Source organism: Oncorhynchus kisutch, unplaced genomic scaffold (assembly GCF_002021735.2).
Source record: "Oncorhynchus kisutch isolate 150728-3 unplaced genomic scaffold, Okis_V2 scaffold2528, whole genome shotgun sequence".
Taxonomy (NCBI): Eukaryota; Metazoa; Chordata; class Actinopteri; order Salmoniformes; family Salmonidae; genus Oncorhynchus; species Oncorhynchus kisutch.
In genome coordinates, this window is record NW_022264473.1 from 7,932 (window position 1) to 26,357 (window position 18,426).

An 18,426-nucleotide genomic window follows, 5' to 3' on the forward strand; every position below is an offset into this window, starting at 1 on the left:
ATAAAGGTGTTCTCAACTAGCCTACCTGGTTAAATAAAGGTGTTCTCAACTAGCCTACCTGGTTAAATAAAGGTGTTCTCAACTAGCCTACCTGGTTAAATAAAGGTGTTCTCAACTAGCCTACCTGGTTAAATAAAGGTGTTCTCAACTAGCCTACCTGGTTAAATAAAGGTGTTCTCAACTAGCCTACCTGGTTAAATAAAGGTGTTCTCAACTAGCCTACCTGGTTAAATAAAGGTGTTCTCAACTAGCCTACCTGGTTAAATAAAGGTGTTCTCAACTAGCCTACCTGGTTAAATAAAGGTGTTCTCAACTAGCCTACCTGGTTAAATAAAGGTGTTCTCAACTAGCCTACCTGGTTAAATAAAGGTGTTCTCAACTAGCCTACCTGGTTAAATAAAGGTGTTCTCAACTGGCCTACCTGGTTAAATAAAGGTGTTCTCAACTGGCCTACCTGGTTAAATAAAGGTGTTCTCAACTGGCCTACCTGGTTAAATAAAGGTGTTCTCAACTAGCCTACCTGGTTAAATAAAGGTGTTCTCAACTGGCCTACCTGGTTAAATAAAGGTGTTCTCAACTAGTCTACCTGGTTAAATAAAGGTGTTCTCCACTAGCCTACCTGGTTAAATAAAGGTGTTCTCCACTGGCCTACCTGGTTAAATAAAGGTGTTCTCCACTAGCCTACCTGGTTAAATAAAGGTGTTCTCAACTGGCCTACCTGGTTAAATAAAGGTGTTCTCCACTAGCCTACCTGGTTAAATAAAGGTGTTCTCAACTAGCCTACCTGGTTAAATAAAGGTGTTCTCAACTGGCCTACCTGGTTAAATAAAGGTGTTCTCCACTAGCCTACCTGGTTAAATAAAGGTGTTCTCAACTAGCCTACCTGGTTAAATAAAGGTGTTCTCAACTGGCCTACCTGGTTAAATAAAGGTGTTCTCCACTAGCCTACCTGGTTAAATAAAGGTGTTCTCAACTAGCCTACCTGGTTAAATAAAGGTGTTCTCAACTGGCCTACCTGGTTAAATAAAGGTGTTCTCCACTAGCCTACCTGGTTAAATAAAGGTGTTCTCAACTAGCCTACCTGGTTAAATAAAGGTGTTCTCAACTGGCCTACCTGGTTAAATAAAGGTGTTCTCAACTGGCCTACCTGGTTAAATAAAGGTGTTCTCAACTAGCCTACCTGGTTAAATAAAGGTGTTCTCAACTAGCCTACCTGGTTAAATAAAGGTGTTCTCAACTAGCCTACCTGGTTAAATAAAGGTGTTCTCAACTAGCCTACCTGGTTAAATAAAGGTGTTCTCAACTGGCCTACCTGGTTAAATAAAGGTGTTCTCAACTGGCCTACCTGGTTAAATAAAGGTGTTCTCAACTAGCCTACCTGGTTAAATAAAGGTGTTCTCAACTAGCCTACCTGGTTAAATAAAGGTGAATTTAAAAATACATTAAAAATAAAGTTAAGTAAAAAAGGTTTAAAAAAAAGTGACTCATGACCATTGCAGAGATGTTCATACAGGAATTCTGTCATAGGCTCACTGTACCTGTGACCAACTCTGTGACCTCCATGAAATAAAATAAAGTTAAGTAAGATAAAAAGTCAAAGCACATTCTGCCTAATGGCGCGTGCTGTTGAGTTTGGGACGATTCAGCAAACCATCCTAAAATCTCGTAAGAAAACAGGTGTTGTTTTTGTTGTAAAAGTAATGTTATGCTATAATATTTGGTGATGTGGACTGCTAATTAATCATTAGGTGATCGTCCAAGACATTGATCTAACTTTATTAAAAAACACCATTGTGGCGGCTCATCACTTGCAGCACTACACCCCTGCAGTCTGCTGCACCGAACTAGTGATTGATGCTCACCTAGCCTTCTCTTTTGTCTCGTTCAACATTTGGTGAAACAAGAGAACATGTTTGGCTGTTTTTATATATATAATATGGACATCAGTCAATTGAAATTAATTAGGCCCTAACCTGTAGAGTTCATATGACTGGGCAGGGATGCAGCCATGGGTGGGCCTTGGAAGGCATAGGCCCCACCCACTTGGCAGCCAGACCCACCTCAGGTCCTGGGCTGACGTTGTTACACGTGGTCTACAGTTGTGAGGCTGGTTGGATGTACTGCCAAATACTCAAATACGACGTTGGGGGCAGCTTATGGTAGAGAAATGAACGTTGAATTCTTTGGCAACAGCTCTGGTCGACATTCTTGCAGTCAGCACGCCAATTGCACGCTCCCTCAAAACTTGAGACATCTGTGGCGTTGTGTAACAAAACTGTACATTTTAAAGTGTCCTTTTATTGTCCCCAGCACAAGGTGCAACTGTGTAATGACTATGCCGTTTAATCAGTTTCTTGATATGCCACACCTGTCAGGTGGATGGATTATCTTGGCAAAGGAGAAATGCTCACTAACAGGGATGTAAACATATTTGTGCACACAATTTTAGAGAAATAAGGTTTTTATGTTTGTTATAAAATTTCAGAGATTTTATTTCAGCTCATGAAACATGGGACCAACACTTTACATGTTGCATTTATATATTGTTTTCGGTGTAGTTAGGCATTACTGTTTTCTCCATGGTCGGCTGGAATTTAGCCTGAAAAGGATTTGAGAAATATGATATAGGCCTACGTCTCATTATGCGCTGCACAGAATGACTATTGTAGCTGGAAACGGATGATTTAAAGAAAATGGAATATCTACATAGGTGTACAGAGGCCCATTATCAGCAACCATCACTCCTGTGATCCAATGGCATGTTGTGTTAGCTAATCCAAGTTTATGATTTTAAAAGGCTAATTGATCATTACAAAACTCTTTTGCAATTATGTTAGCACAGCTGAAAACTGTGGTGCTGATAAAATAAGCAATAAAAATGGTCCTTCTTTAGACTAGTTGAGTATCTGGGTCATTTGTCGGTTCGATTACAGGCTCAAAATGGCCAGAAACAAAGACCTTCTTCTGAAAGTCGTCAGTCTATTCTTGTTCTGAGAAATGAAGGCTCTTCCAGGTGAGAAATTGCCAAGAAACTGAAGATCTTGTACAACGCTGTGTACTACTCCCTTCACAGAACAGCGCAAACTGGCTCTAACCAGAATAGTGTCTCGAAGGCCAGCATCCCGGAGTCGCCTCTTCACTGTTGACATTGAGATTGGTGTTTTGCGGGTACTATTTAATGAAGCTGCCAGTTGAGGACTTGTGAGACGTCTGTTTCTCTAGACACTCTAAAATACTTGTCCTCTTGCCCAGTTGTGCACCGGGGCCTCCCACTCCTCTTTCTATTCTGGTTAGGGCCAGTTTGCGCTGTTCTGTGAAGGGAGTAAAACACAGCGTTGTATGAGATCTTCAGCCATTTCCAGCTACAATAGTCATTTACAACATTAACAATGTCAACACTGTATTTCTGATCACTTTGACATTATTTGAATGGACAAAAATTGTGCTTTTCTTTCAAAAACATGGACATTTGTAAGTGACCCCAAACTTGAGAATGTATTCATTTATTTCACCACTAATGGTAGTGTATTTATATTTTTTTAATCGTTATTTAACTTTCTTAGCATACCTGTTATTGTCCCTGAATTTTGGACGTGCCCAAAGTAAACTGCCTATAAACTGCCCAGGATATGCATATACTTGATCGCATTGGATAGAAAACACTGTCTGTGAGTATAACAGGACTGATATGTCAGGCAAAAACAGTCACAGGTTTTTTCAATGCTTGCCTATGGGATATGCAAATCGATAGGACCCAGATTGCAGTTCCTATGGCTTCCACTAGATGTCAACAGTCTTTAGAAAGGGTTTCAGGCTTGTTTTTTGAAAAATTTGTATTTGTAGTTTTTCCAAAGTGTCTCCCATTTTGAAAAGTAGTCATGTTGCGCGCAGTGCGCTCTTCGTTATTTATCTTCGCTATTAAACACACTATTCTCTGTCTTAAATATTATTGTTTATTTACATATTAGAATACTTGAGGATTAATTAAAAACATTGTTTGACTTGTTTGGACAAACTTTACCGGTAACTTTTTGGATTAGTTTGTGCATGTTGAACGAGTGAATTACTGAATCAAGCGCGCCATCTAAACGACCATTCATTGTGTAGCTTCAGATCTTCAGAGGTAAGTGATTTTTAAAGAAGGCTGTCTGTGATTTTGTGACGCCTGTGACATCTGTGGGGTGCTGATAATCGCTTGGTATGCTTTCTCCGTAAAGCCTTTTTGAAATCTGACAACGCAGTTGGATTAACAAGAAGCTTTTAAATTATGTCAGACACTTCTATTTTCATGAATGTTTAATATTAAAATTTTTGTATTTTGAATTTCGCGCTCTGCAATTTCACCAGATGTTGTCGTAGGTGTCCTGCTAGCGTTTGGACATGCGCCCAAACAGGTTAACTAGGCAAGTCAGTTAGGAACAAATTCTTATTTTCAATGAAGGCCTAGGAACAGTGGGTTAACTGCCTTGTTCAGGGGCAGAACGACAGATTTTTACCTTGTCAGCTCGGGGATTTGATTTTGCAACCTTTCGGTTGCTCTAACCACTAGGCTACCTGTCACCCGTTATGGCAAGAAGAGGACTGGTCACCGCTCTGAGCCTGGTTCCTCTCTCGGTTTCTTCCAAGGTTCCTGCTTTCTAGGGAGTTGTTTGTGGCTACTGTGCTTCTACATCTGCATTTATTGCTCTTTGGGGATTTTAGGCTGGGTTTCTGTTAAGCACTTAGTAACAACTACTGATGTAAAAAGGGCTTCATAAAATACATTTGATTGGCATGTATATCACACCAACTGACTGGTTCTTTTGTTGTTCACACAGGAGACCATCTGGAGACATTCTCTACATCCAGAGAGCAAAAGCAGGAAGATCAGAGAGCTAAGAGGTCTCATCACTGCCCACATTGTGAAGAGATTTTCCCATTTCTATCAAAGCTAAAAATACACCTAAAAATACACACAGGAGAGAAGCCTTACTCCTGCTCCAACTGTGGAAAATGTTTCAAAACAACAACTCAGCTAAAACTTCATCAGAGAACACACACAGGAGAGAAGCCTTACTCCTGCTCTGACTGTGGAAAATGCTTCAAAACATCAACGGTGCTAAAACGTCATCAGAGAACACACACAGGAGAGAAGCCTTATTCCTGCTCTGACTGTGGAAAAAGTTTTAAATCATCAAATGAGCTAAAAGCTCACCAGAGAACACACACAGGAGAGAAGCCTTACGTCTGCTCTGACTGTGGAACTAGTTTCTCTCAACTCTCCCACTTAAAATCACATGAACGTATACATACAGGTGAAAAGCCTTACGTCTGCTCTGACTGTGGGTTGAGGTTCTCTCGTCTGGGCACCTTAAAAACACACCAACGTATACACACAGGAGAGAAGCCTTACTCCTGCACTGACTGTGGAAAATACTTCACAACGTCAACTGATCTAAAAGTTCATCAGAGAACACACACAGGAGAGAAGCCTTATTCTTGCTCTGACTGTGGAAAATGTTTTAAAACATCAAAAGAGATAAAAGTTCATCAGAGAACACACACAGGAGAGAAGCCTTACTCCTGCTCTGACTGTGGAAAATGCTTCACAACATCAACTGATCTAAAATTTCACCAGAAAACACACACAGGAGAGAAGCCTTATTCCTGCTCTGACTGTGGAAAAGGTTTTAAAACATCAAATAAGCTTAAAGTTCACCAGAGAACACACACAGGAGAGAAGCCTTACGTCTGCTCTGACTGTGGAACTAGTTTCTCGCAACTTTCCAACTTAAAATCACATGGACGTATACATACAGGGGAGAAGCCATACTCCTGCTCTAACTGTGGAAAATGCTTCAAAACATCAACTGTGCTAACAGTTCATCAGAGAACACACACAGGAGAGAAACCTTATTCCTGCTCTGACTGTGTAAATGCTTCACAACATCAACTAAGCTAAAAGTTCATCGCAGAACACGTACAGGAGAGAAGCCATACTCCTGCTCTGTTTGTGTAAAATGCTTCAAAACAGCAACCGAGCTAATAGTTCATCAGAGAACACACGCATGAGAGAAGCCTGCTTACGTCTGCTCTGACTTTTGGGTGAGTTTCTCTCACCATAGCAACTTAACACACCAATGTAGTCACACAGGAGAGAAGTCTTACTCCTGCTCTGTGGAAGGGTGGGCGTGTAACTCAAACTTTTAGGCAAAGGCTGCTGTGTTTAGAATCTCATCAAGGAGGACTGTAGCATTTTAGCTAATCAGCAACTTTGCAACTACTTACTACTTTTTAGCTATTACTTAGTATGTTAGCATATCATACATATTACAAGTTCGTAACATATTGTATGAATAGCAATGCGTAAAATAACGTAAGAATTGTAATTCGTAACATACGATACATCCTAGAAGTCGTATTATACTGAACAACAATCTAAACGTAACAATTTCAAAGATTTATAGTTTGTATAAGGAAATCAGTCATTTTAAATAAGAGGCCATAATCTATGGATATCACATGACAGCTGTTTTTATCTCTTATCAAGTAATTTCTGGGTAAAAATGAAGTACCTTACTGCTCCGCCATGGGTGGGACTTGGGAGAGCATAGGCCCACTTGGGAGCCAGGCCCATTCAATCGGCATGAGTTTTTCCCCACAAAAGGTCTTGATTACAGCCGAAATACTACTCAGCCCCCTCCCAGACAATCCTGCAGGTGAAGAGGTCCTGGGCTGCCGTGGTTACATGTGATCTGCAGTTGTGAGGCCGGTTGGATGTACTGCCAAATTCTCTAAAAGGACGTTAGAGGTGGCTTATGGTAGAGATATACATATTGAATTCTCTCCTGCAGTCATCATGCAATTGCACATTCCCTGAACTTGAGATATATGTGACATTGTGTTGTGTGGCCTTTTATTGTCCCCCAGCACAAGGTGCACTTGTGTAATGATAATGCTGTTTTATCTTGATATGCCACACCTGTCAGGTGGATGGATTATCTTGACAAAGGCTGAAATGCTCACGAACAGGGATAGTAACAAAGCTGTGCACAACATTTGAGAGAAATTAGCTTTTTCTGCACATGGAACATTGCTGGAATGTTTTATTTCAGCTCATGAAACCAACACTTTACATGTTTACTTTATATTTCAGTTCAGTTTATATTGGTATTGTAATGTAACCTAACATACTAAATGGAATGACACAGATGTTTTTGTAATACATAATACGTTTTGCTCTGAGACCAGGTTGTCCCTCTGCAGTATTCTGTGGGAATGAGCTAGTAGACACTTCTTTAAAAAAAAAAAAAATAGGCAAGTCTGTTAATTAAGAACAAATTCTTATTTACAATGATGGCCTAGGAACAGTGGGTTAACTGCCTTGTTCAGAGGCAGAACAACAGAGTTTTTTACCTTGTGTCGGTGCTCATCGGCCGTTGGACATAAACATCACAACAAATTGCAATTCAACAATGAGTGGTTTGGAAGGAATCAGTGGCTAACTGCAAGCATTGCAAAGCAATCATTAGCCTGCTATTCAGTGGAGTGGCTGTGTGGTCCCAAGTCTAAGATTAAGGGGCTCTTTTCCTAGTTTAAAACTGTAAACATTCAACATTGGCCGTGCTGTCAATGAAGCTTGATTTGTGCCACGCTCAAATCAACTTAACTCGGTACTGCAAAATCTGACTTGTGTGAGTTCAAAACAACTGGGAACTTGGAGAAAAACAAGCTACGACTGAGAAAATACGTTTTGAACTTTCATCCAACTCAGAATTGTAAATTGGGAACTCGGGGTCTTTCTACAGCTACGACCTGAAGATCACTGACGTCATCATGATTCCTTTTTTTTCTTCTTCGAGTTCCCAGTTGTCTTGGAAGCACCACAAATCCAGAGAATGCCATAATTTGTTGACGAAGTTTGATGACAAAATATGCCCATAAATTACTGCCGCGCCACCTTCCTGTTCAAGTGATCACAGCACAACAAAGTGAGTCCAAAAATGTCTTGTATGCTACTGCATAAATTATGTAATATGCCAGGAAGATATGTATACTGTAGCTAAGAAAGTAATACTAAGTGTATGTTGTGTAGTAAGATGTTAGTAGCCCATGTGCCTCACCCTAATAATTTTATCTAGTTTCACATCTTAATTTTGCCTACTGTTCTGACTTGGTGTTTCACATGTACCCTATAACCTGTTGTTGAGAAATGTAATCATTGAATATTGTAAGAATTTTCATTGTCTGCATATATGCCCCTTTATTTATCCTATGGTTCTGACTTGGCGTACAGGGAGAACACTAAGAACGGCCCATGTTCTGAATTCTGTCGCTGTACATTTCCAAAGTGCTGAACAAATAGTTACATTGACTACGTCCGTCCTAGCTCGCTCATTAATGTCTTAATCGAAATTACGGATTGCCTCTTATCGTCCCCTTATGCCATAGTTTGTACATCTCAATTGTCAGTAGAAACCACATTTGTTTAAGTAAGTCAGCCATGTTATTTTAAAAGGCAGTAAATGAGGCTGAATGAAATGTTTCGTTGCCAGACTCCGCTGATAGCCAGGTGAAGCAGTGGTAAGTTGTTGAGACTATGCTGTTGGTCCTAACAGTTTGTGGGCACCGTTTCTCACTGTTATAGTGCAATTCATGTATTGTTTCGTGGCTTTGCTGGCATGCGTCCAATTTTTAAGTCAGTAAAGTAAGTCAGTAAAGAACAAATTCTTATTTAGAATGAAGGCCTACCCCAGCCAATCCTTACCGATGCTGGGCCAATTGTGCGCTTCCCTATGGGACTCCCAATCATGGCCAGATGTGATTCAGCTAGGATTCAAACCAGGGACTGTAGTGATGTCTCTTGCACTGAGATGAGGTGCCTTAGACTGCTGCGCCACTCGGGAGCCCTTAAAAGGTTTGCGCCCAATGTAGGGCAGGAGTTTGAAGGCACAAGCGGGGAGCCCAGCCAACAAAGAATTGAGAAATGTTTTGGTACTCTTCCCCAGATCTGTGCCTCACCACAAATCTGTCTCGGAGCTCAACGGAAAATTTCTTCGACCTCATTGCTTGGTTTTTGCTCTGACTTGCACTGTCAACTGTGGGACCTTAAAAAGACAGGTGTGATCCTTTTCCAATCATGTCCATACATTTGAATTTGCCACAGGTGGACTCCAATCAAGTTGTAGAAACATCTCAAGGATGATCAATGGAAACAGGATGCACTTGAGCTGAATTTTGAGTCTCAGAGGAAAGGGTCTGTGTCACGAATATTACCGAAGGTGGCTCCCCTTCTTGTTCGGGTGGCGCTCGGCGGTCGTCGTCGCCGGTCTACTAGCTGCCACCGATCCTTTGTTCCGTGTTCGTTTGGTTGTGTCTAATTGGTTTCACCTGTTCATTGTTTGGTTGTTAGGGTGGGGTTATTTAAGTTCGTGTCGCTCGCTTCTGTTTGTGCGGGCTTGTTCTTCTGTACTTGTGAGAGGTGTTAGTGTTTTGTTGGGTTTTCTCGGGTTTTCTCGCTGTCCTGGTATTTTACCTAAGGGTACTATTTTGTTTTTATAGTTACTCCTGTGTTGGGTATAACTATTTTGTTCCTTTGATTTTGGACATTAAAGCGTGTTTTTCCCTGCATCCCGCTCTCTGCGCCTGACTCCACACCCATTCACTCATTGAGCGTTACAGTCTGAATATTTATGCAAATAAGGTATTCATTTGTATAAATTTATGTGTATATTGATGAGGGGTAAAACATGCATTTAATGAATTTTTGTATAAGCCTGTAATGTAACAATATGTGGAAAAAGTCAAGGGGTCTTGTATAATGCCCTGTATATGCTTCAAACTACAATTTAAGGATCTGAAGTGGTAAACACAATGGCATAATGGAAAATGCATGTCCAACGGTTATCTCTGTATGAGTCACATTAAAACACTAGGTAGGGCAGTGGTTATCTGTATTAGTATTACCCACATTAAAACACCTAGGTAGAGCAGTGGTTCTCTCGGTATTAGTATTATCTCTGTATTACCCACATTAAAACACCTAGGTAGAGCAGTGGTTCTCTCGGTATTAGCATTATCTCTGTATTACCCACATTAAAACTCCTAGGTAGAGCAGAGAGGACAGAGCATGTGGCTTTGTAACACACAGGTGTTTCATCTCCACACTGGGATGATTTTAACAGTGCAACGCCTCTCAGGCCTCATGCCTCTCAGGTAGGAGGGTACCAGAAGTAAAATAATAATAAACACAAAACTAATGAAGGAGCACACAGTCACCAACAATATGTCCCTGTTGTCAATACTTTCAACTGGCTCAGCTTGCTGTTACAGTACAGCACCACCAAATTCCATGTATTGAGTAACCATCTGTCTTTTGTAACCAGAAAAACGTAACATAATACTGTTTTGAGAGTCCTTGACTTATATTTACTATGTTACACCTAGTCTATGAGACGAGGCTGCACCTTAACCTACATTATAAACAGCAGGTCAAGGTGTGTTTTCCCTTCAGCATCTGCATGTGGCATAAGCTCACCCACCTCACAGCATGAATCTAAAATGGTTAACCTTGGCTGTGAGTGATGGGGAAAAATCTGACTACGGCAATTACTTGAATAATTCAATGGATGTTTTGTTTACAGACTTGATGAGTAAATTGTCTTGTTTTAAAAATAACGTGACTTCGCAATGGGGCCATCAATAGGAATTGGGCCGTGCTTCAGCTGAACTGCAGACCGGAAAATGCCCTCTGAGCACAGTGGAAAGCATGTTTACAGACTGGAAGCCTGGCCCCTTGATCCGAAAGAGGTGTAATTGCAGACCGCAATTAGTGGCGTTCTCTGATATCGGGTGTTTCATGATATCTACTTTACACCAATTGATGCTCCCCATTGGTCCGTGGCCGTTTCTTTTGCGTTGGGACAACAGTTGTTGACATCTGTTACATTGTAGCTAACCCTAATCCTAGTCTCCTAACCTGCCACGGTAATTCACCTAACCTGCCACGTTAATTATCCTAACCTGTAAGGGGCACACTCCAACACTCAGACATAGGCTGCGTTCCTAAATTCGCTCTGGCTATATACTCCGATTTCAGACCACTCTGGTCTGAGTGCCAGAGGACAGAATAATTGATGAAAAACAAACGCTCAACGTCCTTTGAATACGGCCGGTGTCAGTAAGCGTCGGCAAAAAAATGCGTTATTAAATTGTTGCCTGAAGCACAGTTAAAGTCACCAATGCTCTGGATAACATGAACACATCCTAACCAGCTCTGCTAAGGCGAGTGAAATGTCAGAGTTCTCTCATTTGTACTGGAAGTAGCTAGCAAGCTAGTCAATGCTAACCAGTTATCTTGGATGCTTGACTGCCGTTGTGAGGTCAGAACGCTTGAATCAACCCTCCTCCTCCGCCAGAGCGTCCAGTGTGGCTCTGAACGCTCCGAGAGCGATACGAACTGACAGTCTGACAGCGCTCTCAATTTACGAACGACAAAGCGCACTCTGGCACTCCAGATTGAATTTAAGACCACATCAGTAATTTAAAAATAAAGTATTTGTGTTTAGTGAGTCCGACAGATCAGATGCAGTAGGGATGAGCGAATTTAACAATTTTCCTGTTCTGCTAATCATTCAAAATCTAACGAGTACTTTTGGGTGTCAGGGAACATGTATGGAGTTGAAAGTACATTCTTTTCTTTAGGAATGTAGTGGAGAAAAAGTGGAAGTTGTCAAAAAATATCAAAAGTAAAGTACAGATACTCCTAAAACTCCATACATTTTCCCTGACACCCAAAAGTACTTAAAATATTTGTACTAATGTACTTTACATCACTGATTGCAGGGAATACTGACTGAAGATGTTCCTCCCTACGAGGCCCATGAGACTGTATAGGGATGTGATTTGAATAGGACTGTGACTGAACGAGTGGGGTGTTGTTATTTATCTATTTATGTATTTGGTTTTGAGGTCGTTGTTCCCCCTCCCCTTCTCCGTAAAGGAAATGTATTTTCTTCTACAGTTTACTAACCTTACAGTAGGTGGCTGCAGACAGGTTATAGTTGTGCAAATGTCAGTACACCAGAGAACAAGATGACGCTGCTGCACTGTCCAAGTGGGGAACAGGAAGTTCCGGGTCGAAACGACAGAACGGTGCTGTTGTGTCGATAGTGGTTGTGTCCGTTTCAAATGTATCATTGCAGGTATGTAATAGCATGTTTAAACTTTCTAATGTCGAAAGAATATATAACACGCTAGGTAACAAATCCGTCAATGTATTATCACGTTTGGTAAAGGTTTTAATTGTATGTGTTATTTTGGGGTCAAACCGAGTGAGTGAAGAACGTGTTAATACATTTTTTTAAGGGTCACATAACTAGACTTTGGGTTTATCTGAGTGTATGTACATAATTTCGTCAAAGTCATTTCATAAAGATGCCACTTATTTGAGGTCGTTTTTACATGTTATTGGTTTTGTGAAAAAATGTTTATGAGCTGGAAAATAGCCTCGTCCGAACCATCCTGTTCTCGCGAGTTTACATGCACTGTTTCGTTAATGAAAGCTCGCGAGATCAGGATGTTTCGGACGAGGCAAGTCAAATGGCGGGAACGATTTCGGTCTCTTTCTATGAGTTTATTCGTGGTGAAATGGCGACATGAGGCTGTGTGATAGTGTCAAAATGGAGGGAAGCTAACTGAAGTTATCCTTCACCATTTGGTGAGAGAGGCCAACTGCATGTAATGGCGTCGATTAATGCGGATGAATCGGAGCACGTGTCAAACTCATTCCATGGAGGACCAAGTGTCTGCAAGTAATAATGTGTCAGAGTGGAAAGTTGGTATGGTGTTTGAGGAGACCACAGGGCCTCATTTACATCCTGATTAACCAAGGCCATAAAAAGAGGTGAAGTTAAACTGGGATGCAGCCGTGTAAATGAACTAGCCTACCTGGTTAAATAAAGGTGAAATAAACAATTGAAAATGGTAGATTGTTAATATCTTGTGCTGGTCAGGTTCAGCAAGGGAAGATTCTTCAATTGGAAAATCATAATGGGACAAAGCTCAGAAGCCATGACCCTGGAGCTGATGCTACATTGAAGGGAGTAATAATCTCTGAGGTCCCAATATTTTTTTTATTTATTTATTTTACCTTTATTTAACCAGGTAGGCAAGTTGAGAACAAGTTCTCATTTACAATTGCGACCTGGCCAAGATAAAGCAAAGCAGTTCGACAGATAAAACGACACAGAGTTACACATGGAGTAAAAACAAACATACAGTCAATAATATCTATGTCCATGGATGATATTGTTAAAGAACATGTGAAGGGAGACAGAGTGGTTGAAGCCTAAAGGTTGATCAGTAGGAAAGAGGGTGAAAGAAGTGAAAGCTTATCAGTGCTGTTGAGGTGTTAGAAGGTTTTGTCTGGAAAAGTACAGAATAAGATTCCTTAGCTTCAATGTCAGTGATTTTGACCCAGCCTCATCAATCAATCAATCAAATGTATTTATAAAGCCCTTCTTACATCAGCTGATGTCACAAAGTGCTGTCCAGAAACGCAGCCTAAAACCCCAAACAGCAAACAATGCAGGTGTAGAAGCACAGTGGCTAGGAAAAACTACCTAGGAAGGCCAGAACCTAGGAAGAAACCTAGAGAGGAACCAGGCTATGAGGGGTGGCCAGTCCTCTTCTGCCTGTGCTGGGTGGAGATTATAACAGAACATGGCCAAGATGTTCAAATGTTCATAGATGACCAGCATTGTCAAATAATAATAATCACAGTGGTTGTCGAGGGTGCGACAGGTCAGCCCCTCAGGAGTAAATGTCAGTTGACTTTTCATCACCGATCATTGTGAGTATCTCTACCGCTCCTGCTGTCTCTAGAGAGTTGAAAACAGCAGGTCTGGGACAGGTAGCACGTCTGGTGAACAGGTCAGGATTCCATAGCAGAACAGTTGAAACTGGAGCAGCAACCGTGAATCATCAGTGTTTTTAAATGCCGAAGAATGGGACATGTAGCTGTTGAGTGAAAAAATGTGCAAAGTGTGGTGGGGAACATGATCACGGTGAATGTTGGAGCAATGTGACGGTTAAGTGTTGCAATTGTGGGGAGGACACAGCAGCATTTGGTGGATGCCAGGTGCAGAGAGATGCTCAGAGATATAGAATCTGTCATGATGTATCATATGCAGAGGCTGTAAGTTAGACTGGTGGAACTACAGTGCAGACTGATGGAGCTTCCATGGCTGGTCCCGTAGTAAGAGGACCTACTGTCAGACTGATGGAGCTTCCATGGTTGGTCCTGTAGTAAGAGGACCTACTGTCAGACTGATGGAGTTTCCATGGCTGGTCCTGTAGTATGAGGACCTGCTGTCAGACTGATGGAGCTTCTATGGCTGGTCCTGTAGTAAGAGGACCTACTGTCAGAACTGGTCTTTCTACTATTCCTGACATGGTTTCGAGGCCTGTTCAGAAATCTTGCGTCCATAAATGTGCTGTGACAAAGGATACTTTAATAGTGAATGATATGTACTTCATAGCTTTCATTGGTGAGGTTATCAACAACTTGGATAGTGCCTCATCAGAGAGAGAACATTTCAGTTGCTCTACAGTTTTGAAGCTGAATGTAATGATTATCAGTTCTTTACATGTTTTCTAATATTCAGACACATTCAGTTGTTTCTATATTTATCTATAATTCAGGGTTTTCACACGGGACTTCAAGTAAATAAATATTAGTGCCTGAAAGTCCTTGAATTTGACTTGCCACTGTACGACCCCTGATAATTCTTAATATGGTGTGAACGGGAAATACAATTGGTTTTTGTGAGTGAAATAATACAGTGAAGACAAGGTGATTCAGGTAAATAGTACATAGTGCTGCCTGAAACATACTGCGATCTTGTACTAAATGGATTTTGAGTCATTTATGCATTTATGTGAATTTAGGAAATCTACTATAGATTAAGTGCACTTATGTTGTGCAATTTAAAATGTGTACTTTGTGTCTAATGTGAATGAATGTTTTGTCAAAGATTATCTACCTGATCGACTGAAATGAGATAATTGAACAGAATAAAGTGCCAGAACTGTCAAGAAAATAACTTTTGCGTCCTTTTGTCTTTATTACTACAGACCGACTCAGATTAAGTCTGAGGCCAGTAACATCAACAGTGAGGACAAACACAGCCTGCCTCTCTCCTTCCACACTGAGTAGAAACCTACAGTCACTGGGTCCTGATTGTGACAGTGGAGCCCAGTTTGCTCTGCAGGATCCAGAGATGGCATCCGTGAAGCTGGAAGACTGCAGTCAAACACTGGAGCTGAATGTCAACCTTAAAGATGAAGAAGAGGAGGAGAACAATAGGACAACTGTTAGAACCTGCTCTTACCATGACTATCTATAAGTTGTCTTCATATATTAGACCTCCATAAGTTATGACCAGTCTATTGCTAGGTTGAATTCTGTAATTCTGACATCTCACATCCCTGAACAACTCAAGACTTCACAGTGAAGCAAAAACACTTTAAACTTGTATCGCCTGCCTTTGCCCACACATTGTCTCAAGAACGTTGAAAATGTTTAATACCCTCAATCACCAAGTTAGGCATACCTCATTTCAAAATAGGCCATGGCATCATCACTGTCAATATTGAATTTTGATTTGTTTGCTGCACAGAATATCAGATCTCAACAACGATTGGAGAAGTGTTGAACATAACCAGTAGACTACCACATCCTGATGATTTATATCTGATACATATATATTTAATATTTTATAGATCAAATTGTAGAAACATCTCAAGGATGATCAATGGAAACAGGATGCACCTGAGCTCAATTCAAAAGTTTGGGGTCACTTAACACCAGTCTCAACGTCAACAGTGAAGAAGCGACTCCGGGATGCTGGCCTTCTAGGCAGAGTTGTAAAGGCCAGTTTTATTGCTTCTTTAGTCTGAACCACAGTTGAACGTCATGCGTCCTCCTATACACAACCCAAACAAGCCGCGCTGCTTCTTAACACAGAGTCTCTTGTGGCACAGCTGGCGCTGCAGTACAGCGCCCTTAACCACTGCGCCACCCGGGAGGCCCTCAAAAGGGTTATCAAATTATCAATTAGCCTTTTAAAATGATCAACTTGGATTAGGTAACACAACGTGCCATTGGATCACAGGAGTGATGGTTGCTGATAATGGGCCTCTGTTCACCTATGTAGATATTCCATAAAATATCTGCCGTTTCCAGCTACAATAGTCAGTTACAACAATAACAATGTCTTCACTGTATTTCTGATCAATTTTATGTTATTTTAATGGACAAACAATGTGCTTTTCTTTCAAAACAAGGACATTTCTAAGTGACCCCAAACATTTGAACAGTAGTGGATATTTAATATTTTGTATATATCAAGTTGTAGAAATATCTCAAGGATGATCATTGGAAACAGGAAGCATCTGAACTCAATTTTGAGTCTCTTGTTTAAATTTTTATTTTTATACATTTGCAAAAATGTCTAATCCTGTTTTCACTTTGTCAATATGGGGTATTGTGTGTAAATTGCTGAGGATATATTTTTATTTAATTATAGAATTAGGCTTGAACATAACAATGTGGAAAAGTCAAGGGGTCTGAATACTTTCCGAGGGCACTGTCAGACCCCTTCCCATTTTGGTACGTTACAGCCTTCTTCTAAAATTGATTCCATGTTTTTCCTCGTCAATCTACACACAATACCCCATAATGACAAAGCCAAAACAGGTTTTTAGAAAGTCTTGCAAATGCAATTTAAAAAAAAAATTGTTTTGCTTATTTACATACGTTTTCAGACCCTTTGCTATGAGATGATCCTTGAGATGTTTTTTCAACTTGGAGTCCACCTGTGGTAAATTCAATTGATTGGACATGATTTGGACAGGCACACACCTGTCTATGTCAGGTCCCACATTTGACACTGCATGTCAGAGTTAAAACCAAGTCATGAGGTGGAATGATTTGTCCGTGGAGCTCCGTGACAGGATTGTGTCGGCACAGATCTGGAGACCGGTACCAAAACATTTCTGCAGCATTAAAGGTCCCAAGAACACAGAGGCCTCCATTATTCTTCAATGGAAGAAGTTTGTAACCACCAAGACTCTTCCGAGAGCTGTCCACCTGGCCAAACTGAGCAATCGGGGGAGAAGGGCCTTGGTCAGGGAGGTGGCCAAGAACCCTGATGGTCACTCTGGCAGAGCTCCAGAGTTCCTCTATGGAGACGAGAGAATCTTCCAGAAGGACAATCATCTCGGCAGGACTCCACTAATCATGTCTTTATGGTCGAGTGCCCAGACGGAAGCCACTCCTCAGTAAAAGGCACATGACAGTCCACTTGTAATTTGCCAAAAGGTACCTAAAGGACTCTGACCATGAGCTTGAGAGGATCTGCAGAGAAGAATGGGAGAAACTCCCCAAATACAATTGTGCCAAGCTTGTAGCTTCATACCCAACAAGACTCAAGGCTGTAATCGATGCCAAAGGTGCTTCAACTGACTATTGTGTAAAGGGTCTGAATACTTACATAAATGTCATGTTATTTCTAAAAACCTGTTTTTGCCCTTGTCATTATGGGTATTGTGTGTCGACTGATGAGAATTAGAATAAGACTGTAATGTAACAAAACCAAAAAGCCAAGGGGTCTGAATACTTTTGGAATGCATTATAGACGTTATTTCATGCTACTAAGACTTGTATGGATGACAACAGTATTGTCAGCATTTGTTTTATTCACTGGTCTATCTGGAGTGATCAGAGTGTAGACTAAAGAAGTGGAGTAGACAAACTGCCAGTGTTTTTGAAGTTCTATGAAATGAGTCTGTGTAGTTACTAACCCCCTTTGTCACGAGAATTTCTATCCCAATGTTCCACCTGAACTATTTTATAACTCCATCTGTATCCTAGAGGTTGTAAGGCTCGAAGTTTTAATAAACAGAGTCCCAGCATACAAATGATCAGTTCTTTATTCAGAGAGCTCTGCCCTCTCAAGTTCAGAGCCCATCTTTTATACACACATCAGTCGAGAACCCCACCCTGCTTTAGGATGGCTGTATTGTTCCACTGTACACTGTACACATTGTTTATCATATTCTGCAACATGTTTCATGATAGACAAGTCTAACAGTTTCTCCACTCCGGGTGGGGACAGAATGTCCTGTAAGGAACATAATGTTGTAATTCTATCCTGCCAACGCTGCACATATTACCAACGTATAGTCTTATGTGTCTAATGGATTTCACACAGTGATACAGTTTCAGGGTGAAATATTTTTGTCATTACTTTGAACACAAATTCTACTATAACCCTTGTGATGTTGAGTGGAAGATGATATAGCTCATCATTTTCACCACTTTTGCCTCTTATTAGTTTTTGACTCCACCCCAGTTTTAGAATAGTTTGATTCCCCTTCCCATAC

The 18,426-nt window shown here is 40.9% G+C and overlaps 1 long non-coding RNA gene across 1 annotated transcript; it reads left to right on the top strand.

Annotated features, from left to right (window-relative positions):
- Nucleotides 1–12,050: 12,050 nt before the first annotated feature.
- Nucleotides 12,051–17,961, top strand: LOC116370413 (uncharacterized). Its single transcript, XR_004208725.1, has 2 exons — nucleotides 12,051–12,182; nucleotides 15,115–17,961. It is a non-coding gene; the product is annotated as an uncharacterized LOC116370413 (long non-coding RNA).
- Nucleotides 17,962–18,426: the final 465 nt, after the last annotated feature.